Here is a 25,577-nt window from a genome sequence, read left to right as displayed (position 1 = left end):
GTTGCACGAGTGGCCGTATCCTAGATAATGGCAGCATACAAAAAACATGCAAAACATGATTGGCGAGGAGGAATAGTGAGTGAAACTCGATGTTAATTAACAAGGACCGAGGACCATTAAAAAGGATTGTGGCCTTGGAACATAAAACTACTGCGGCAAAAGTGACTGCAGAACTCAACACTCATTTGAATAGCTTCACAAGGTTAACATTTATGGAAGGGTTGAAACTGTGAAGCCATTTATAACGAAAGCCAAGCTAAAGCTGCGAAAGAAGTGTTGCCACCATCATAAAATGTAGACACTTCATTACTGGAAGAATGTGGTATGGTCTAATGAATCATCTTTTATATTGTTTCCTACAATTCGCCGGGATTATGTGTGGTGAACCAAAACGAAGCCTGCGATCCTGCCTGCCGGTTTCATAAAGCCACGAGTGGGAGAGATTCGCTTTTGATTTGCACTGCAATATCGTGGTATTCAGTTTGTCATATCATTACCCTGCCCGCCCCGATAGCTGAGTGGTAAGCGTGACGGATTGCCGTCCTACGGGCCCGGGTTTGATTCCCGGCTGGGTCGGAGATTGTCTCCGCTCAGGGACTGGGTATTGTGTTGTCTTCATCAGCATTTCATCCCCATCCGGCGCGCAGGTAGCCCAATGTGGCGTCGAATGTAATAAGACCTGCACCGAGGCGGCAGGACCTGCCCCGCTAAGGGCCTCCCGGCCAATGACGACAAACGCTCATTTCCATTTCCATATCATTACCCCCACGAGCCACGCTACAGAGAATGAATATCACGACAATGAAGTGCTTACTATGGCTAACATGTTGCTGACACACACGCCCATATTTGAAGATGATGCGCCCATATACACAACCAACAACATTCAGGCAGAGCATCAGAATATCATCAATCTCTTCCGGCCAACAAAATCGCCAGTCCTCAACATCATTGAACAGTTATGCGGAGTTTTAGAGCACAGATTGAGGAGCAGATTACTAGCTCCAGCCTCGATGAACCAGTTGGTGCCTGTTTTGGATGACGAATGGGATAACGTTTCGTTGGAAACTATTCAGACATTCTATGAACTTATTCTACGAAGAACTGTAGCTCCCCCTAAGCTGAAGGTGGTCGAAGTCCTTATTAATGCATAAATATTATGTGTATGTCAGGTATTCATATTATTTTGTACTCCCCCGTATAGTATCTTCGAGGACATCCAATCCGTAAGAGCCTGTACGCAATATGGTTCTGTTAGCCATAAAAGACAGCAAACAATGGGAATTACATCACGCAGTTACACCGCGGTTTGACTTCACTGTATAAAGTGCCAGGCCAAGGACGTGACAGTAGGAAAGTAGCGAGGAATAAAAGCCGAGTCGTTGTACCTAACTATTTCGAGCGACTGCTGACAGCAAGGGGAATCCAGAAGCAGCGTTACGTCGGAGATAAAGTTGTGAGCAGCGTGTGAGGAGGGGGTCGTTATGGAACTTGCCGGACCCTAACGGGCACATCGAGGGCGGGAAGCCAGTTGGCCTCACCCAGATACCGAAAAGTTGGGCCGGAGGGGCGGCTGCTGATGTCTCTCCAGATGAGGGGGCGAAGTAGGGCCAAAGAAGACAATCCGGCCATCCCAGGGGATTAAATTCTCCGGCGCCCGAGGCCCGGGTTAGCGGTGCGTATCGTCCGAGCCGCGAACCCTGGGGATTAGGCCGCCCGCGCGGCGCCTGCCAGCCTCCAGCGGGAGGCGGTGGACACGTGACGCCGGACAGCACGCGCTACTGTCGCCCGGAAAAATACTCCAGGACACACAGACACGTTCCAGTCGTCTGAATGTAGCGGAAACAGACGATGCTATCCTCGTTACAAAGATTTCAGGGAAACTAATAGAAACAATTTATTAACTAATTGTGCCTTCGTAAAAGAGGTGTAAGATACTTTAGTTCTAGATTCGATCATTAAAGTGGGAGCAAAAAGCAAGTAAATCAAAATAAAAGCTATGCCTTTTCTGAAGAGCCAGGAGTATTTGCCAGGACTGTGCTGGAAGTGAGCACCTTTATTACAATTTTAGCAGTTTTTGTAACATAATCTTATAAAATAAGTACTGAGGCATTTAATTTCCACATGTATGGAATTCAGTAACCTCTTTCCTTTAATTGTGGCGATAATAAAGTTTTTTGTTTGTACAATGAGATATTCAAAGTATTCAGAAAATCATTGTCAATTGCCAAAAACACCCCTCCCACTCCCCCCCCCCCCCCCCTCCCTTCTCCACCATTCAGTGACATGAAGTATAAGACAGGTCAAGTTGAGTTAAATTAATCTTGCACAAAACTCAGCTGACGGAGTGTTTTTTGACAACCCACAGGTATAAACCTTGTCACAAAATTGCCCAGTGTGATGAGTTTTGTTTCATCAATACGCCGAAAAACGATCCTCACAATGTTTACCTATCTGGTAAGACATATTTTGCACATCTTTCAAATCTTTTAGAGTTATCAGTTTTCTGATTCGTTTCATGCAGCCCACCACCAATTAATGTTCTGTGCCTAGCTCTTCATCTCAGAGGAGGACTTTCAACCTACATCCTGAGTTATTTACAAGATGTACTCCAGTCTCCGTGTTCGTTATTTTTATGTCTGCAGCCCTATCTAGTACCATGGAAGTTACTTCGTGATGTCTTAACAGATGTCCTACCGTCTTATCAGTCCACCTAATTTTCAACATTCTTCTGTAGCACCGCATCAACGCAATCATAAAATAGGTTTTAGACAGGTACGTGCCTAGTAAAACTGTGAGGGACGGGAAAAACCCTCCGAGGTTCAACAACAAAGTTAAAAAACTACTGCGAAAGCAAAGAGAACTTCACTCCACGTTTAAACGCAGCCAAAACCTCTCAGACAAACAGAAGCTAAACGATGTCAAAGTTAGCGTAAGGAGGACTATGCGTGAAGCGTTCAGTGAATTCGAAAGTAAAATTCTATGTACCGACTTGACAGAAAATCCTATGAAGTTCTGGTCTTACGTTAAGTCAGTAAGTGGCTCGAAATAACATATCCAGACACTCCGGGATGATGATGGCATTGAAACAGAGGATGACATGCGTAAAGCTGAAATACTAAACACCTTTTTCCAAAGCTGTTTCACAGAGGAAGGCCGCACTGCGGTTCCTTCTCTAAATCCTCGCACAAATGAAAAAATGGCTGACATCGAAATAAGTGTCCAAGGAATAGAAAAGCAACTGGAATCACTCAACAGAGGAAAGTCCACTGGACCTGACGGGATACCAGTTCGATTCTACACAGAGTACGCGAAAGAACTTGCCCCCCTTCTAACAGCCGTGTACCGCAAGTCTCTACAGGAACGGAAGGTTCCAAATGATTGGAAAAGAGCACAGGTAGTCCCAGTCTTCAAGAAGGGTCGTCGAGCAGAGGCGCAAAACTATAGACCTATATCTCTGACGTCGATCTGTTGTAGAATTTTGGAACATGTTTTTTTCTCGAGTATCATGTCGTTTTTGGAAACCCAGAATATACTCTTTAGGAATCAACATGGATTCCGGAAACAGCGATCGTGTGAGACCCAACTCGCTTTATTTGTTCATGAGACCCTGAAAATATTAGATACAGGCACCCAGGTAGATGCCATTTTCCTTGAATTCTTAAGGCGTTCGATATAGTTCCGCACTGTCACCTGATAAACAAAGTAAGAGCCTACGGAATATCAGACCAGCTGTCTGGCTGGATTGAAGAGTTTTTAGCAAACAGAACACAGCATGTTGTTATCAATGGAGAGACGTCTACAGACGTTAAAGTAACCTCTGGAGTGCCACAAGGGAGTGTTATGGGACCATTGCTTTTCAAAATATATATAAATGACCTAGTAGGTAGTTTCGGAAGTTCCATGCGGCTTTTCGCGGATGATGCTGTAGTATACAGATAAGTTGCAGCATTAGAAAATTGCAGCGAAGTGCAGGAAGATCTGCAGCGGGTAGGCACTTGGTGCAGGGAGTGGCAACTGACCCTTAACATAGACAAATGTAATGTATTGCGAATACATAGAAAGAAGGATCCTTTATTGTATGATTATATGATAGCGGAACAAACACTGGTAGCAGTTACTTATGTTAAATATCTGGGAGTATGCGTGTGGAACGATTCGAAGTGGAATGATCATATAAAATTAATTGTTGGTAAGGCGGGTACGAGGTTGAGATTCATTGGGAGAGTTCTTAGAAAATGTAGTCCATCAACAAAGGATGTGGCTTACAAAACATTCGTTCCACCTATACTTGAGTATTGCTCATCAGTGTGAAATAGCCTGAATTTCCTGTGGACCTCTTCAATCTTGTTATGAAATGTTGTAAAACGTCCCTGAATTGCCTCTTTCATTATCTCTATGCGGGCGTTGTGGAGCAAACCCGTTACTGGAGAATACCTGTTCCCTCGTGAGATCCACCTTAGACATTTATTTTCTGTCAGTTTTCTGTCAATTAGGGGCGTTTTGCCGACTGAGAGACAGAACCTCCATGAAGCATTTTTGAAAATAATGTACCCTCATGTAGCTTTAATTTGGAAGCCATATTTAATTGGCCGGTAACCAAGAACGGAATAAGTTTCAAAGATTTTGATCCGTAAGTCGCTTGAGTCCCCTGTGTGGAACTTCTTATGTCGTCCTGGAGGGCACTGGCTGCCGTCACATGGAACCAGGAGATGAGTGTGTCTGCTACCTCGGTGCCAACCAGCAGACGAAACCAGTCGGCTGAGGTACTATCGTAGTCTTTGGCGGAAACAGCCAGTAGATCGTATTCTGAGCTCAAACATTATGACGTTCCTGGAAGAGAAGGAGGTTATCTCAAGAAGTCAGCAAGGACTCAGAAAAAACCCCTCGTGTGCAAGACAACTTGCTCCTACACTCAAGTTGTGAACCTCGCCTACTCAAGGAAAATGTCACACAGAAAACAAATGGTCGCAGTTAACCGCATATGCCAATTGTCGAGTTTTCCTGAACGTGAAAAATCATTCATACCAAGAATATTTTTCTTGAAACAAGAAAATCACTGTTTTACTTGAATTACCCAAAAGCACTCACCCCACACACGACACAACTGTTTCGAGGCGTGTCGCTGTCTTCGCCTCTCTCTTGAAGTCAGTCATTTGCGACTCTAGTTTATAATGCTTAAACAACGTTCTTCAGTTCCAAGTACGCAAAATCCAATAAGTAACTGCTACACAAATACTGGAACTTCAAGTAATAAAATTACAGTTGATAAGTACACTCATACTAGCCTACAATTGTTGCGTTGGTACGCGTCGTTCACTTAATTTATCGACGTTATTTCGAGCGGGAAACCAAACTACCATAACAAGCAAATTTATGCTTACCAACGTAAAAGCATGAACGTGCCCAAGGTGTGTCACTCCGCGTTCACCTGGTCGGGCGGTGATTGGGATCAGGCTGCTAGTAGCGTGTGGGAGGTGGCCGGTGGCCGGTGGCGCTGTAGTGAGAAGGAAGTCTAAAGTGTAAACTGGTTTGATCGTGATACAGGTGCTAACTATTTTGCAGAATTATTCATGGACGTTATTGCTATTGAAGTTATTGCTATTACTGGTGGGTTAGAAAGTGAAACGAATTGCACAGATCAACAAACGGAATATCATAGAGTTTAGCACAATGACTTCTTATAGTACACCCATTGAGGTTTGTGCAGTACCTTATAAACGAAATAAACATAATTCCCTTTGAAAACAAGAACGGGTTTGGTTGGTTTCAAAAAATCATTACAAAGTAAAGCAGGATCAGGCTCTCTCCTAAATGTACATCCTGAAAAAAGAGTGAGCTCTCCCCACGCACGGATTAGTTCTTCCATTCTGTGAGGCATGCTCTGGATGAGCACATCAATTTTATCTTGGGGTATGAGATTTCATTCGTAGATGGAAGCGTCATTGAGGTCCTGAAGATTGTCAGGTGGATTCGGACGCTGTGCAATGGTCACCTTCAACGGGTTCCACGCGCGCTCTGTTGCATTCATGTCTCGGGACTGTGTTGACTAATGCGGCCGGTTGATGTTGCGTCTTTGAAGATACCCCGACACTGCTACGGTATGGTGCGGTTTTGCATTGTCATCAACTAGGATGAAGTTTCACAAGCTGGGACATTGACGCGAATAAAACAGTGACCAGTGAAAAGAATAAATTTCCTTTAATTTACGTCTATGGTCACAAACTTCTTGTCCACAGATTACCGGCTTCGGTCTATAATGACCATCTTCATATCTGTGGTTTGTGCTAATGTACTGCAGCCATAGTGGCATCGTCAAATGTAAATGCTGGTGTTGATTTTGTATTAAACATTTGACGATGGCACTATCGCGGCAGTACATTAGTACAATGTTTGTATAAAACACAGGTCTGAAGATACTCATTATAGACCGAAACATTTGTGACCATAGACGTAAATTAAAGGAAATTTATAGGATGCATTTGTCACCGACTTCACGTCTGTAGCGTCTTAAAATTATTTAGAGGACCTCTTGAAGGTACTGGGTAACAGTAAAACTGCCGTAGATGGGAATTAGAGGGGTTCTCCGTCCCATCAGTATTGCTACACAGAAAATTACACTTCCACTTGCAAATGGATGGACTTCCAGAACGCATCGGAGTTCCTGGTGTCGTCTAGGGCTTCTCCAAACCCTGACACGTATAGCGTCTGGTCTCAACCAAATCTTGGTCTCGTCAAGAAACATGATATTAATCCAATCTGCAATGGTCCAATGTTGATGTGCAAGGGCTCAAGCTGTCCGAGTGAGTCGGTTCCGTTGGTTCAGTGCACATTGGTCTTCTGGAATAAAGGCCACTCTGAATCAATCCTTTAAGCAGTTTGGTCTGAGTTACGAATTCATGTTGCCCGGGAGAAGTCATTTCTATTATTTCTAATAGTTGATGTTGGGCGTCTGCGAGCCGACAGCTGGTGGAAATGGTCTGCATTGGTGTTCTCATACGAGGACCACCATTGCGAGATCTGTCGTTCCCATTTACCGTCTCCCTTAACTTTCTCCATACCTTGGACACACCACTCTGAGTAACATGAAACCGATCGACAACATCTTGCTTCATATGATCTGCTGAAAGTAAAGCCACTATCCTGACTCTAACCCGCCCGGTTGGCCGTGCTGTCTAACGCACGGCTTTCTGGGCGGGAAGGAGCGCCTGGTCCCCGGCACGAATCCGCCCGTCGGATTTGTGTCGAGGTCCAGTGAAGCGGCCAGTCAGTGGATGGTTTTTAGGCGGTTTTCCATCTACCTCGACGAATGCAGGTTGGTTCCCCTCATTCCGCCTCAGTTACACTATGTCAGAGATTGCTGCGCGAACAAGTTCTCCACGTATGCGTACACCACCATTACTCTACCACACAAACATAGGGGTTACACTCGTCTGGTGTGAGACATTCCCTGGGGGGTCCACCGGGGGCCGAACCGCACAATAACCCGGGGTTCGGTGTGGGGCGGCGAAGGGGTGAAATGGATTGTGGTAGTCGTCGTAGGGTTGTGGAACACTGCGGTTCGGCGTGGACGGAGCCTCTCCGTCGTTTCTAGGTCCCTGGTTAACATACAATACAATACATACAAAATGTTGTATGCCTGTTACTGCAGTGCTGGACACAAACTGTATGAAGCTGTTGTTGATACTGGTCTGTTTGTGGTGTGCCGCTGCAGCAGTGTTATGTTTGCATGACTGGGAAACGTCCAAAAAGCATGCCAGTAGTAAACACTGTCCACTACATGAGCGCTAACTGTATAATACATTCAGTACATAGGTCAATGAGACAACATTTTACGATACTATTCCAAACTTTTGTTGAGCAGTGTATCTTTGAGTCCCATGAGACATCATTAACAGAGAGGCAAAGTGTGGTTTAAAAAATAAAGAAAGGAGTGGACTCGAACTCGTACCGCTGTTTACCGGTAGACCCAGGTATGTGCAGGACTGTGACCACTCGAGTGGACAACACCACTTCCTCCGGAACTTCCGCATCCTTCAGTGTTGCCACGTTGTGCAGATATGCGGACTTAGAGTTCTGAGAGGCAGTCGGTTATCCTGGTGCCCTAAATGAACAACTTAGACTGTCTGTGGCATCTGGCCAGCGGCCAGGTTTTATGTCTAGGACTGCAAAGTCTGATAGGGAGTTAATAGGGTGTATAAGTAATGGAGCGGATTTAGTTTCCTGGAAGTGGGCAGAGCGTAAAGTTTCGTTAGGACAGAGCAGAATGTGTTTTGTCCTCGACTGCTAGTGATATATCGTCAGGAGTGCCTGAAGAAAGTGTGATAGGACCACTGTTGTTCTCTATATACATAAATAATTTGACTGACAGGGTGGGCAGCAATGTGTGGTTCTTTGCTGATGATGCCGTGGTGTACGGTTAAGTTTCGAAGTTGAGTAACTGTGGGAAGATACAGGGTGTTTCAAAAATGACCGATATATTTGAAACGGCAATACAAACTAAACGAGCAGCGATAGAAATACACCGTTTGTTGCAATATGCTTGGGACAACAGTACATTTTCAGGCGGACAAACTTTCGAAAGTGCAGTAGTTACAATTTTCAACAACAGATGGCGCTGCAAGTGATGTGAAAGGTATAGAAGACAACGCAGTCTGTGGGTGCGGCATTCTGTACGTCGTCTTTCTGCTGTAAGCGTGTGCTGTTCACAACATGCAAGTGTGCTGTGGACAACATGGTTTATTCCTTAGAACAGAGGATTTTTCTGGTGTTGGAATTCCACCGCCTAGAACACAGTGTTGTTGCAACAAGACGAAGTTTTCAACGGAGGTTTAATGTAACCAAAGGACCGAAAACCGATACAATAAAGGATCTGTTTGAAAATTTTCAACGGACTGGGAACGTGACGGATGAACATGCTGGAAAGGTAGGGCGACCGCGTACGGCAACCACAGAGGGCAACGTGCAGCTAGTGCAGCAGGTGATCCAACAGCGGCCTCGGGTTTCCGTTCGCCGTGTTGCAGCTGCGGTCCAAATGACGCCAACGTCCACGTATCGTCTCATGCGCCAGAGTTTACACCTCTATCCATACAAAATTCAAACGCGGCAATCCCTCGGCGCCGCTACCATTGCTACACGAGAGACACTCGCTAAACGATATAGTGCACAGGATTGATGACGGCGATATGCATGTGGGCAGCATTTGGTTTACTGACGAAGCTTATTTTTACCTGGACGGCTTCGTGAATAAACAGAACTGGCGCATATGGGGAACTGAAAAGCCCCATGTTGCAGTCCTATCGTCCCTGCATCCTCAAAAAGTACTGGTCTGGGCCGCCATTTCTTCCGAAGGAATCATTGGCCCATTTTTCAGGTCCGAAACGATTACTGCATCACGCTATCTGGACATTCTTCGTGAATTTGTGGCGGTACAAACTGCCTTAGACGACACTGCGAACACCTCGTGGTTTATGCAAGACGGTGCCCGGCCACATCGCACGGTCGACGTCTTTAATTTCCTGAATGAATATTTCGATGATCGTGTGATTGCTTTGGGCTATCCGAAACATACAGGAGGCGGCGTGGATTGGCCTCCCTATTCGCCAGACATGAACCCCTGTGACTTCTTTCTGCGGGGACACTTGAAAGACCAGGTGAATCCAGAAACAATTGAACAGCTGAAGCAGTACATCTCATCTGCATGTGAAGCCATTCCGCCAGACACGTTGTCAAAGGTTTCGGGTAATTTCATTCAGAGACTACGCCATGTTATTGCTATGCATGGTGGATGTGTGGAAAATATCGTACTATAGAGTTTCCCAGACAGCAGCGCCATCTGTTGTTGACAATTGTAACTACTGTAATTTCGAAAGTTTGTCTGCCTGAAAATGTACTGTTGTCCCAAGCATATTGCAACAAACGGTGTATTTCTATCGCTGCTCGTTTAGTTTGTATTGCCGTTTCAAATATACCGGTCATTTTTGAAACACCCTGTACAAACAACTTAGACAAAATTTCCAGTTGATGTAATTAATGGCAGCTACCCCTAAATGTGCAAAAATGTAACTTAATGCCGATTAGTAAGAAGATGAAATCTGTAATGTTCGGATACAGTGTTACTAGTATCTTGTTTGACACAGTCAGTTCGTCTGAATAGCTGAGCGTAACGTTGCAAAGAGTTATGTGAACAAGCGTGTGACAACTGTGGTAGGAAAGGCGAATGGCGACTTCGGTTTATTGGGAGAATATTAGGAAAGAGTTGTTCACCTGTAGAGAACCCATACAGGACGCTGGTGCGACCTGTTTTTGAACACTGCTCAGGTGTTTGGGATTCGTACCAGATGGATTAGAGAAAGACATCGAAGCATTTCAGAGGCGGCCTGTTATGTTTGTTACCACTAGGTTAGAACAATACGTAAATGTTACGGAGATGCTTCGGGAACTTAAAATGAAAATTTCTGTAGAGGAGGTGACGTTATTTTGGAGAAATACTTTTGAGAAAATTTAGAGAACCGGTATTTGAAGCTGACTGCCGAACGATTCAACAGCCACCAACATACATTTCGCGAAAGGACAGCAAAGATACGAGAAATTAATAAATTAGAGCTCATAAGAAGACATACAGCCATTCTTTCCTCCCTCGTTCTGTTTGCGAATGGAACAGGAAAGGAAATGGCAAGTAGTGGCTTAGGGGTATACACTCTCCCACGTTGCCTACGTTGGCTTGCGGACTATATATGTAGATGTACAAGTAGATGTAGATGTAGGACGTGGTGGAATATGTTGGTAGAGGCGCAATAGTGTATCACGTTTGGAAACTAGTGTGGAAAGAATAAGGTTCGCTAGGGTCGAGTTTGCGGATAGTGAAGGAGATCAATAATGATAACAGTTAAAGAAAGAAATTTGTCTCGATATATGGAGAGAATACGTTCAATTGAAACACTCAGAAATGAGGCCCGCCCACTTTGGTGGTTGGCCCGATGCGGAAGTGCCGGAGATGTGCCCCGCCCCGCACCCAGGTGGGCCAATACAGGTGAAGCAGCCGCGGCCCACCGTGCTCAGAGTTTTACGGCCTCCGGTAGACCCTGCCCGCTCCCAGCCACTCCCTGGTAGGTCTTCACCGCATCCGGCAGTTCCCTGTTGCTGTATGCAGCACGTGGATGGTGGATCGCCGGGTGGGCACTGCTCGCTGTATAAGAGGAAAGCCTCAGACACGGTCCTTCGATTTAGGTGATTTTTGGCAGGTTGCTTGTATACCGTCTCAAATGCATCACTGTAAGAAATGTTTGCTGACTAAACCTCTATTTTTGGGAAAACGATCCGAAAATTTCATGATGTGCAATAATCGGTTCAAAATTTCCGGCATCCATAAATAACTAAAAACTGAGAGTTTTTCGTCACCATATCTTAGGTCCGCAAATGCTTATTTACCGCTACCCATGTAGCAATAAAATAACGCCCTTCACACAAAGTAGAGTGGCCGAGCAGCCAAGGCGACTGAGTGGGTAATGGTGACCTATTTTCGATTCCCACATGAGCTCTGCAGTTTAGTTTTTATTTTCATTTTCCTCTTTATCGAAATAGGTGGCTATAGAAGAGTCAACATTTTTATACTCCGCTAATCCAATTTGTTTGAGAAATTTATCTACCTGCCCTAATATTATTGCTACACATACACACGTTATACACTCCTGGAAATGGAAAAAAGAACACATTGACACCGGTGTGTCAGACCCACCATACTTGCTCCGGACACTGCGAGAGGGCTGTACAAGCAATGATCACACGCACGGCACAGCGGACACACCAGGAACCGCGGTGTTGGCCGTCGAATGGCGCTAGCTGCGCAGCATTTGTGCACCGCCGCCGTCAGTGTCAACCAGTTTGCCGTGGCATACGGAGCTCCATCGAAGTCTTTAACACTGGTAGCATGCCGCGACAGCTTGGACGTGAACCGTATGTGCAGTTGACGGACTTTGAGCGAGGGCGTATAGTGGGCATGCGGGAGGCCGGGTGGACGTACCGCCGAATTGCTCAACACGTGGGGCGTGAGGTCTCCACAGTACATCGATGTTGTCACCAGTGGTCGGCGGAAGGTGCACGTGCCCGTCGACCTGGGACCGGACCGCAGCGACGCACGGATGCACGCCAAGACCGTAGGATCCTACGCAGTGCCGTAGGAGACCGCACCGCCACTTCCCAGCAAATTAGGGACACTGTTGCTCCTGGGGTATCGGCGAGGACCATTCGCAACCGTCTCCATGAAGCTGGGCTACGGTCCCGCACACCATTAGGCCGTCTTTCGCTCACGCCCCAACATCGTGCAGCCCACCTCCAGTGGTGTCGCGACAGGCGTGAATGGAGGGACGAATGGAGACGTGTCGTCTTCAGCGATGAGAGTCGCTTCTGCCTTGGTGCCAATGATGGTCGTATGCGTGTTTGGCACCGTGCAGGTGAGCGCCACAATCAGGACTGCACACGACCGAGGCACACAGGGCCAACACCCGGCATCATGGTGTGGGGAGCGATCTCCTACACTGGCCGTACACCTCTGGTGATCATCGAGGGGACACTGAATAGTGCACGGTACATCCAAACCGTCATCAAACCCATCGTTCTACCATTCCTAGACCGGCAAGGGAACTTGCTGTTCCAACAGGACAATGCACGTCCGCATGCATCCCGTGCCACCCAACGTGCTCTAGAAGGTGTAAGTCAACTACCCTGGCCAGCAAGATCTCCGGATCTGTCCCCCATTGAGCATGTTTGGGACTGGATGAAGCGTCGTCTCACGCGGTCTGCACGTCCAGCACGAACGCTGGTCCAACTGAGGCGCCAGGTGGAAATGGCATGGCAAGCCGTTCCACAGGACTACATCCAGCATCTCTACGATCGTCTCCATGGGAGAATAGCAGCCTGCATTGGTGCGAAAGGTGGATATACACTGTACTAGTGTCGACATTGTGCATGCTCTGTTGCCTGTGTCTATGTGCCTGTTGTTCTGTCAGTGTGATCATGTGATGTATCTGACCCCAGGAATGTGTCAATAAAGTTTCCCCTTCCTGGGACAATGTTTTCACGGTGTTCTTATTTCAATTTCCAGGAGTGTATATAAAGGGTGATCGTAATTAAACTATCTAAACGCTGTAGAAATAATACCACTTGTCAGAATGATGTCAAATTACAACGGAGTATTATCGGAGAAAGGGAAAAACGTATGGCAGAAGAAAAAAAAGTACTGTTAAAATTGATCAATATATGGCGCTATATGTGTCAGAATATGTAAATGAAAACACTTGTCATGCGCACGACCTATTGAAGTTGGCATAGACACGCTGGGTACACGGCTTTTCTCCTTTCGCTTCTGCGACGTTCGCCATGACTGTCTCAATGCACGATCGCGCTCTGCTTGTAAAGCTGTATTACAAGAATGATGACTACGTACACGTCGCTCTGCAGAAGTTCCGGACACTGAAGAGTTAGAAAAATGGCGTTAGTCGGATTACTGCCGTAGTTCTGGAGAAAATGATTCGGGAATTCGAAAAGACAGTCTCTTTTGGTGTGTAACCTTGTACAGGGAGGAAACGAATTGATTCTACGTCAGTGGAAGCAGTGGTCACAGCAATGCAGGAGGAGACGAGTGGTGGTGTACAAACGTGTAACGCACGGAGAATTACAGGAGAATTGACATACCCGTGAACACGGTGGGTAAAATTCTGCGAAACATCCTTGCTTGCTATCCATTCAAAATTACGCATGCGCACGAGTTGCTTCCTGTTGTCCTGCCAGCAAGAGAAACCTGTACCTCAGAATTTCTTGCTTGCAAGAAAGAAGAAAATGATTCGCCGTGGAATATTTTGTGGACAGACGAAGCACACTTCCATCTGACAAGATATGTCAATACACAGAATTGTCGAATGTGGGCAAATCAAGCAGTACTACTTCATCCTGAAAAGGTCATTATGTGGTGCGGGTTTACGGCATCATTTATCATAGGGCCATATTTTTTCGAAGAAACCGGTGCTTCCGGTCCCGTCACCTGTAACGTCACTGGTAAGCGCTACGAGTGTCTTTTGCGCAGCCACCATCATTCCAGCTCTCCAACAGCGTCGATGTGTAGATGGGATGATTTTTATGCAAGATGGCGCACCTCCGGACATTGCAAACCCAGTTAAGCAGCTGCTGAAGCGCCATTTCGAAAATGCTAGAATTATCAGCCGCCATTTCCCTACAACCAGGCCGTCCCGAACACCTGATCTTAATCCGTGTGACTCCTGTCTGTGGGGCTATCTGAAACATGTCGTGTTCAGTGTTCCGACTGGAAACATAGCTGCATTGATGGCACCCGTTGTGCAACACATTCTGAACGTGTCCCCGCAAACATTTCGATAAGTTGTAGAACGTGCTGTATCTCGATTGCCACGTTTTCTTCTTTCACCTATAATATTCCGTTGCAATTTGACGCTATTCTCACCAGTGGTGTTATTCCTACAGCGTTTCTAAGTTTCACTTTAATTATAGTCACCCTGTATATAATCTTCGAACTGCAAGAACGGATTTCCGGCTGGAAATGGGGGAAGAAGGTCATGTGACCTTGTGTCCAGAAACGGACGGCGTGCATGCAACGACGATCGTCGCAGGACACAGTACAGAGCTACATCGTATCGATGTCTCAACAAATATTCGAAGTGTCTCAATGGGACTGCAGGAGATAGTAGCGGGTGTCAATCAGGATACACTTAATCGTACTTTGTGTTACATGTTGACGGACATCTTGTCTGGACTTGTACTAGGATTCACCTGAGTATAATGTATAACCCGGTCCTCCAAATCTGGTGCACGCACAGCCCGCCACCTCCCTGCACGTTTGTTTGCCTGGAAGGACCCATGATCACAGAGACACCCAAAAATGGCTTGAAAGGTTTTGTGATGTGGTTGGTGTCTGTGACGATACTTGGTGTAGCCATGTTGCCTCTCGACGGTATCCATCTGGTTGCCCGTACACAAACACCATCTCGGCTTGTTCCCAACATGAATACGGGACCATCCTGCTGCTTACAGTACGCTGTGTTAATCACATAACCTGCAACACACGAGGAACACAAGGTACGTGGTCAAAGGAAATGCCAGTGATCGCTTAGAACTTATAATTAAATTTTCCCCAAGATTTTTAAGTTTTATCTTTATCTGCAATAATGTTGGAAGCTGAAGAAATGTATTAAAATTTGTGCCGTCGCCGGGACTCGAACCTTGGTCTTCTTGCTTACTAAGTAGAAATAGTAGTAACAATGTAAGGGGAAAATAAGTTGGAGGTATGAATTGAAGTTTGTATTGGCGAGGGCATTCGACTTGGGTAGTTCGTGCAGTAAAGTTGACCATGGTGCTGTGCTGGTGTAATGATCAGCATTTCTGCCTACTAAGCAACCTGATGTAACTCGTATTTAATACCTTGATACACTGGGACAAAGCTGACAGGCGAGCTGCCCCACACGTGTTCTGTCAGGGACACATCAGGGAATATTTCTGGCCGTAGGAGCTCCTCTTATCAGCGCAGACAGTTCATAGAGACGCGTGCCATGTGAGGACGAACACTGATCTGTTGAGAAACGGCACAACGATGTTGTCATACAAGAGGTAACTCGTGAGGACACAGCATGTCCTCGACGTACTTGTGAGATCAGATTTCCCTCATAGCCCCCAGCCGTGATCTGAAGTCGTACTCACTACTTCCACACACCATGACGCCAGAAATGACACCGCTGTGCCTCTCCATATTTGCTGACGATACTGCAGAATAGCTATTCACCGCTGACCACAACATTCACCAACAGGCCTCGCTTCCCGACCACAGCACGACTCCGAACGCAGCCGTTTGTTTTGTGACGTTAATGGCATCCTACTAATGGGACGGTGCTTCCTTAGTTTGCCCGCTTTTAGTCTCTGACCAATGCCGCACACAGACTGTTGCAGGGAATCCTCTAGCTGCTACCGGATGTCAGCCGCAGACGTGATTACGATGTACTTGGGGCACTGTACGGCCCGCAATATGGTGGACAGAACAGTTTACATTTTATAGAATGTTCTCCTACAGCGGCCATCGGCATTGTGACGTGAGGTTCCGATCGACCAGGCGAACGTGGTGCGATGCATCTAGGACACGTTTCTAATCTCGCACTACTCTGTAAGAAATTCTTTATTACCGCGCGAGGTGGCGCAATGGTTAGCACATTTGACTAGCATTCACGAATCCACATCCGACCATCCTGATTTGGGTTTTCCGTGATTTCCGTAAATCGCTTCAGGCAAATACCAGGATGGACCCTTTTAAAGGACATCCTCCACTAATCCGAAGGGGCTGATGAGGTGGATATTTGGTCCCTTCCCCGAATCAACAATCTAATCAAATTGTTTATTATTATGTTTTGACTAAGCGCGTGTAGTGCCAACAACAAAATTCTGAGGCGGTGGTGATGTGGTGTGGTCGTGTTTTTCATGGAAGGGGCTTGCACCCCTTGTTGACTTGCGTGCCACTATCACACTAAAGGCGTACATTGATGTTTTAAGCAGATTCTTGCTTCCCACTGTTGAAGAGCAATTCGGGGATGGCGATTCCATCTTTCAACACGATCGAACACCCGTTCATAAAGGACGGCCGGTGGTGGAGTCGTTACACGACAATAACATCCCTGTAATGGACTGGCCTGCACACAGTCCTGACCTGAATCCCATAGAACACCTCCGGAATGTTTTGGAACGCCGACTTCGTGCCAGGCCTCACCGACCGACATCGATTCCTCTCCTCAGTGCAGCACTCCGTGAAGAATGGTCTGCCATTCCCCAACAAACCTTCCAGCATCTGATTGAACGTATGCGTGCGAGAGTGGAAGCTGTCATCAAGGCTAAGGGTGGGCCAATACCATATTGGATTCCAGCATTACCGATGGAGGGCGCCACGAACTTATAAGCCGATTCCAGTCAGGTGTCCGGATACTTTTGATTACATAGTGTACGAGTAACCAGAAGAGCCCATACAGTATACATGGAGAAATAATGTTGTGAAATCAGTGCAAGTGCTTCCAAACATCGTAAGTTCACCATAAAGATAATAGAAACTAAAGATATGTAAAACATCTCTAAATGGTGGCCAAGCTGTTGTCGAACGACTTAGAACATTGGATGTTCCAAAGTGCCAGAAAATCAGTTTTCAACCATGTTTTTATATACATTTTGAGGATAGTAAGCTACAGCAAATTGCTGTGGCATAATTCTTTTATTTATGGAAGTGTGTGTTGTTTGTAATTTTGAAAAGGCTTACACTGTAACATAGTAAGTTACAGTCTCGTGTTGTGACATAATTCGATATTTTAATTCTGGAAGTCTCTGTTGTTTTTGATTTTGAAAACGCTGACACTGGACCAGTGACTATTAGCAGGAACAAAATGCAAGACCTTCAACGTTTACTTGATTGCGGTCAGCATAAATACAGGTATTTCTATGATGATTTGATGAAATGACCAACAAGTCCAAGGAATATAAAAGCAACTGGAATCACTCAACAGAGGAAGTCCACTGGACCTGACGGGATACCAATTTGACTCTACGCAGAGTACGCGGAAGAAATTCCCCCCTTCCTTCTAACAGCCGTGTACCGCAAGTCTCTACAGGAACGGAAGGTTCCAAATGATTGGAAAAGAGCACAGGTAGTCCCAGTCTTCAAGAAGGGTCGTCGAGCAGATGCGCAAAACTGCAGACCTATATCTCCGACTTCGATCTGTTGTAGAATTTTGGAACATGTTTTTTGCTCGAGTATCATGTCGTTTTTGGAAACCCAGAATATACTCTGTAGGAATCAACATGGATTCCGGAAACAGCGATCATGTGAGACCCAATTCGCTTTATTTGTTCATGAGACCCAGAAAATATTAGATACAGGCTCCCAGGTAGAAGCTATCTTCCTTCACTTCCGGAAGGCGTTCGATACAGTTCCGCACTGTCACCTGATAAACAAAGTAAGAGCCTACGGAATATCAGACCAGCTGTGTGGCTGGATTGAAGAGTTTTTAGCAAACAGAACACAGCATGCTGTTATCAATGGAGAGACGTCTACAGACATTAAAGTAACCTCTGGCGTGCCACTGGGGAGTGTTATGGGACCACTGCTTTTCACAATATATATAAATGACCTAGTAGATAGTGTCGGAAGTTCCGTGTCGCTTTTCGTGGATGATGCTGTAGTATACAGAGAAGTTGCAGCGTTAGAAAATTGTAGCGAAATGGAGGAAGATCTGCAGCGGATAGGCACTTGGTTTAGGGAGTGGCAACTGACCCTTAACATAGACAAATGTAATGTATTGCGAATACATAGAAAGAAGGATCCTTTATTGTATGATTATATGATAGCGGAACAAACACTGGTAGCAGTTACTTCTGTAAAATATCTGGGAGTATGCGTGCGGAACGATTTCAAGTGGAATGATCATATAAAATTAATTGTTGGTAAGGCGGGTACCAGGTTGAGATTCATTGGGACAGTCCTTCGAAAATATAGTCCATCAACAATGGAGGTGGCTTACAAAACACTCGTTCGACCTATACTTGTGTATTGCTCATCAGTGTGGGATCCGTACCAGGTCGGGTTGACGGAGGACATAGAGAAGATCCAAAGAAGAGCGGCGCGTTTCGTCACAGGGTTATTTGGAAACCGTGATAGCGTTACGGAGATGTTTAACAAACTCAAGTGGCAGACTCTCCAAGAGAGTCGCTCTGCATCGCGGCGTAGCTTGCTCGCCAGGTTTCGAGAGTGTGCGTTTCTGGATGAGGTATCGAATATATTGCTTCCCCCTACTTATACCTCCCGAGAGATCACGAATGTAAAATTAGAGCTTTCAGACAGTCGTTCTTCCCGCGAACCATACGCGACTGGAACAGGAAAGGGAGGTAATGACAGTGGCACGTAAAGTGCCCTCCGCCACACACCGTTGGGTTGCTTGCGGAGTATAAATGTAGATGTAGATGTAGAAGTAATACTGCTTCTGGTACTGCTGCAGATAATGATCAATGAAATCATTTTGTATGTACTTTGATTGGAGTTACAGTACAGTGCAAATATGTGAGTAAAAATGAAACAAAGCACTACTAAATACGTGCATCTGAATTATTTCCTCAAGAAAAGGATCTTTTTCCAAGATTTTTGACTTCTTTTTTCAAGAACATTGCAAAACCCAGCAATGGCAAAATATCCATTTTATTCTGTTCATTAAACATTGGAAAGCCTGACTTGTACATTCGATATATTCACCCGCAGAATGTTTTCCTACGTTCATGACAACTTAAGATTTTGGAGTAAGGTTCTTTCAAAAATGGTTGTATCCGTTGAGGATTTGCTAAGTGATATGAGGCGAATGGACGGTTGACGTTCAAACATTGTTTCCTTTATGGTGGCCTTGGATTTCCCTATGTAGATCTCATCGCCTCTAAAAAGTTCGGGAAACGTCTGCCTTGCTTAAAAGAATCTGAACGTTCGTCGTCAATTCATTGCTGCGTAATGCACACAATGCTGTAATTCATCAGCTGATTGATTTAGTCCAGGTAGCAAAATCTCTTGCTCATTAATGGAGGATGTGTACAGTGCAGCGGTAGCCTTCGACTCTATCAGAAGACGACAGTAGGTTTCGGAGCCTATATATATAGGGTACTGCAACTTTACTGGGACCGGAATATCGACGGAAGCCCGTTAAGTTCCCGTTTCCTATGCTGTAAAGTTGGCTGCTACTCAAAAGGCCGCTGAACTTACGCGCTTCGGAAGAGAGGCGTGTGTTGGTGCTTGGTCTGAGGTTGTCATCTAGGACGGCTTGTGTGTGTGTGTAGCGGCGACAATGGAACAGCTCGCAGGGCGTGTCCTACCAGACCCCCTCCCCGTCACCCCCCACCACCACCTGCCACCTCCCCCAACCTCACCCCCGAGCCGTGGCGCACAATAGCCTCTCCAGGTCCGCTCGTTTTTGCGCTTTTCGCCGTCGTCGGAATAACGTCTCTATCTCTACGTCCTCACTTCTTCTGGTACAGCGCGCCAACCTTAGGTAGGCTAACGCTGCGTTCCCTTTGCAGTAGCCCTAAAGTCTGTCTCACCTCTCACTCCGTTTTCCTTTCGGATTATTTAAGCTTTACAACCTCATCTTTCTTCTTTTCCTTTCTTTTTTCTGGCCTTTTCTTGGTTTTCTCATTGCTCTCCATTCACAAATACCATCCGTGAAACAAATAGGAAAGGAGGGAGGACTTTGTAAATAATACGGGATAAAATCTACACTACACGCAAGGAGATGGAGCACAACTTCCACCTTAACTTCCAGTAACTTCCGGTACAGTGACTGAGGGCAGCTTTGCGGACGTCCGATGTGGCTGTAGATGTGTATGTAGGTACAGAGACCAATCTGACATTAGATGATCCCGCTCATCGGCCAATGCCAAGACTGATTCTACGTGTCCACCAGAGTATAGCAACGAAGAAGCTACTAAATCTCACAGAACAAAACTTACACGACACGCAAGTGATGGTGCACAGATCGCATCTGAAACTGATAGCATCCGTTCTCAGTAATATGATGACAACGATACGTGAAGGTATACAAGACAAGAACTGAAAATTAGAACCAAGACTCGGACTCGAACCCGATTTTTTTTGTTACTGCGAATAGTCGCCTGAACCACCAAACGTATACAAGTTTTACTGAACACATGGTTGTTGTAGCGAGACTGAACACCGTAACTCCGAAAGCCAACAAAAACAGACGAAAAATATATCTATTCAAAAAAAGCAAGTAAAAATTCGTTTGTCGCCTTCCTGGGAGACGATCTCCACTGCTTCCAAATTAACCATGTATGTATAGACTAAATGTGGCTTGAAATCTAAGGAATAGTATCGAGAGCCGTTGAATGATTTATACGAAATAAATTAACAAATGATGGAGCTGATCCCCCTTGGTATACAAAAGGCGCCAGAACACAGACATAGACAACGAGAAATGCGCGCCAAATTCAAACAAACGCAGACACCTCAAAATTGGTGATCTTCTACAGAAGCTTGAAATGTAACGCAGAGTGTATACCAATTGGGTTTCTTTCAGGGTATGCTGATGTAATAACTCCATACTCATCAAACATATACAGCCTCTCGCTCGACGAAAGTTTCGTACGAAAAGACTGGAAAGTTGCACAGGTTACATGAATATTCAGGAAAGGCACATAGATGTAATACACTAAATTACAGGCCCATATCATTAACGTCGATATTCAGCAGAATTCTGGAACATATATTGTGTTCGAACATTATGAATTATCTCTAAGAAAATAGTCTATTAACACACAGTCAACACGGATTTAGAAAACATCTATGTTGTGAAACGCAGCTGGCTCTTTGCTTGCACAAAGTGTTGAGTGCTATCCACAGGTGATTTCAGCTTGATTCCGTATTTCTACATTTCCAGTCTAGTATTCTGCGTGGTGTCTCTTTGTTCTAAGTTGTGTCTCCCTACCACTTTCGCGCAACTACGCTCTGAGCGTGTTTTTTAGGGAACTGACTAGTTTGAACCTGAGACCTGCTGCTGGTAAGGAGACGCCAGACCACACATGACATGTAGAGTTCAGAAGAGTTCAGTGAGACTAGCGATGATATAACCAAATACTTAATGATTTCAGCGTCAGCTCCATTGCACTACCTGTAAAAGAATCTTAATACTAACTAAATTTAGTGGAAGGGGTTCAAGGCTTTCCTATTTTTAGTTAGCTGGTAAAATAAAGACGAAAAAGCAGCTAAGTTTACCATTGGAAAACTTATTCTACTTACAAAACATTGTTTATAAAATGCACTATTGATAAAAGGAAATGTTTTAATACAGGATGATAAAAACCAACTGCGTTCAACAAAAATGTGAACGAATATTCCCTGAATGGTTTTCCAAGTTCTACAATGGATCGAAGGATGACCTATGCCATATCACATCTATAATCTAGGTTTAAATTAAGTTTCGCAAACGAGAAAACTATCAAATGGTCTACAGTGACCCTCAATTATCTTTAATTACTTATCTAACTTGTCGTAAATTACAGTGGCTGATGTGGCTTCTCAATAATAATATAACAGAAAAATCATCGCGTTTCAGATTTTTACTTCAAGTAGAAAATGTGAACACCATGAGATTTAATTGACGATCGACACTAGTATTACGTAAAAAGGGCGTGTAACAGATGAGACTTCTACAGTTCTGAGTGAAGCTTTATGCGCTGTTATGCGGCATCGCGTGCGTTCATTACCTTGTCATTGGTTAGGCAGCCTCAGGGGTCGGCGCGCGGCGCGGCTCCATACAGCTCGCCGTCTCGGAAGCAACTCTCTCCTAACTTATCCTTACTACAATTTACCGCAGTTAGTTTAAAAAAAGCTATCTGGCTGTGTTTTCCACTGACCAATCAGGGTCTCAATGTTAACCTTAAGCTCCGCCTACAAAATTCTGTCTATCCAATGAGAAACGTTATAATTTTCGTGATGGGGCAATGTTTTTAACGTCTGCAACGTAACAGAAATGTGAAAAAGTTTCACGCTCAAACTTGCAGCTCGTGTGGCCCTTTTAGTGTTTTCGTAAGATCTATACTGTTCTTCTGGAGCGCTCTATATTTTAACATGGGCTGGGGGTGGTCCTGGTGGTCGGCAGGAGATGTGGGTGTCTGTCCCTTATCGTAGGGCCTTCTAGCTTAACACGGTTCTTCTCTCGGCTTCTGTTCTCATTTCTTCCCTCGGAACTGCGTCTGTTTCACGGTGGGAAGGTATGACATGCATTTAGGCGTTCTTGTGTTAGTCTGTGGTATTCCATTTGCTCACTCGTTGATCGTATTACTTTAGTTAATTTAATGTCAGGATTTACTCTGAGCTATGTGACATACTGCCGGATTTGCTTATCTTGTCAGGGATTTCATGGGAGGTGTTGGATTTGCCTGACACCTTACACCAGAAGGCGTTCGACACCGTACCTTACAAGCGGCTTGTCGTGAAACTGCGTGCTTATGGTATATCGTCTGAGTTACGTGAGTGGATTCGTGATTTCCTGCCAGAGAGGTCATAGTTCGTAGTAACCGATGGAAAGTCATCGAATACAGCAGAAGGTATTTCTAACGTTCCCCAAGATAGTGTTAAGGCTCTCACTTGTTCCTTATCTGTATACACAATTTAGCTGTCTCAGGTTGTTTGCAGATGATGCTGTCGTTTATCGTCTAGTTAAGTTATCAGAAGATCAAAACAAATTGCAAAACTCTTTGGAAAGACGTCTGTATGGTGCTAAAGTTAGCAATTGGCCCCAGGGAATGAAAAATGTAAGGTCATTCACAAGAGTGCTAAAAGGAACCCGTTAACCTTTGATTACATGATTAATCAGTCAAATTTAAAGGACATAAAATCAATTAAATATCCATGAATTTCAATCACGAACAACTTAAATTGGAAAGAACACATAGAAGATGCTGCGGTGAAGGCGACCAAAGATTGCGTTTTATTGTCAGAACACATAAAATATGTATCGGATCTACTAAAGAAACTGCCTAGACTACGCTTGTCCGTCCTCTTTTTGCGTACTGCTGCACGGTGTGGGATCCTTACTAGATAGGATTAAAGGAGTACATCTTGAAAATTCAGAGAAGAGCAGCACGTTTTGTATTGTAGAGAAGTGAAGGAAAGATTGTCACGGACATGATACAAGATTTGGGGTGGGCACCCTTAAACAAAGGCGTTTCTCGTTGTGACGGGATCTTCCCATGGAATTTCAGTCACCAACTTTTTTCCCAGAATGCGTAAATATTTTGTTGACGCAGACTTATATAGGTCGAAACGGTAATCATAATAAAATAAGGGAAATCAGAGCTCGCACGGAAAGACATAGGTGTTCGTTTTTTTCCGCGCGCTGTTGGAGAGTAGAATAGTAGAGAATTGTTGTGAAGGTGGTTTGATGAACTCTCTGTCAGGCACTTAAATGTGATTTGCATAGTAGCCATGAGGATGTAGATGTAAGTATATGATTTTACCTTCAGGCCAGACTCAAGCTTTTATTCCTAATTACGTTCCGTTTATCATTTCTCAGTGTGACTTGTGGGTTAAGTGAAGGAGGGAGTTACTTGTGCATTGCTTCCTCTGTCCAAGTTCCTTCACTTAATACGTGGATTTCGTTTTCACACTGTCTCACAGCTAGCCGTGGGTTAAATAACTCCCTGTTGGAAGTCAACAGGCAACTCTGGAATATGACATAAAAAAATTAATTGGTGACTAAGATTAGTGCATCAGATGATCGCCACTAGGATTTACTACCTAGAAATGAAAGAAGTGAGTGCTGCTGCTTTTCATCCCAGAGCAACGAATAGACTGTCCTGTCAGCATATAATGTCAAATGGAGGAAGTTCGGAACAAAAAAATGGTTCAAATGGCTGTGAACACTATGGGACTTAACTTCTGAGGTCATCAGTTCCCTAGCACTTAGAACTACTTAAACCTAACCAATCTAAGGACATCACACACGTCCATGCTCGAGGCAGGATTCGAACCTGCGACCGTAGCCGTCGCGCGGTTCCAGACTGTGGCGCCTAGAACTACCCGGCCACCCCTGCCAACAAGTTCAGTACACTGTCCGATAAGTTATGAGAATGCTTTTGCACTGTGAAGCACAATAAACGATCTTTAACATTTAATTTAAATAAATTTAATATCAGTTACTGATAAAAACAGCTTAGAAATATTAAAATGTTTAGTTAATGAGAGCAGACTATCTACATATCTAAACCGAGGTACTCATCCATGCGTGCTACAGCATTTCCACGGAATTTTTACTCATTCTCTGTCGTACTCTGCCAATATGGTGGAGTACCTAAGACACCTCCTTCCTCTACCAGATCGCACTCAAGACTGAGGTCCCGCTCAACGGCTTTAGAAGGCTGGCGTCCTCATCACACTCTTCCGAACTGAGGTAATCAGCGTTCTCCAGATCCCCCACGGCAGTACCCGTTGTTACAAAAATCTGACATAGTATTCGCACAGTATACAGGGGATGGACAAAAATATGGAAACACGGAAAACACAAGGCATGACTGTGCCTAATACTATGTTGAATAGCCGCTGGCATCCTAAACAGCTTCCAGTCGTCAAACAATTGATAAATATATTACTGTACCACTATTCCTGTAAAGCAGAGGCAATTTGAGTTAACGATGACAGAGGTAGATAACGATCACGGGCCCTTCTCTCCAAAGTAGAGTAAAAACACACAATTAAGAGCTGCGTGAACACAGCATCACTACTCTGGAACAAACATCATAACATGGGATGGACCTGATCAGCTAAAATGGTCACATAATCCTTACAGAGTAACCACGCGGCCCATGAAATACCACGATTTGGCCGCGCAAATCATGAGCGTAAAATCGGCCAGAAGTTGTATTTAAGACTCATCCTTCCAAATAACTTCCATGGCTTCAAACTCTAGGTTTTATGTCTGCGGCACAACTTTTTCCTGTCACTGGATTTTGCGTCAGTGGTAAGTGATTTTATG

The sequence above is a fragment of the Schistocerca gregaria genome, chromosome 1 (genome assembly GCF_023897955.1).
Source record: "Schistocerca gregaria isolate iqSchGreg1 chromosome 1, iqSchGreg1.2, whole genome shotgun sequence".
Lineage (NCBI taxonomy): Eukaryota > Metazoa > Arthropoda > Insecta > Orthoptera > Acrididae > Schistocerca > Schistocerca gregaria.
This window is presented reverse-complemented; position numbering follows the sequence as displayed.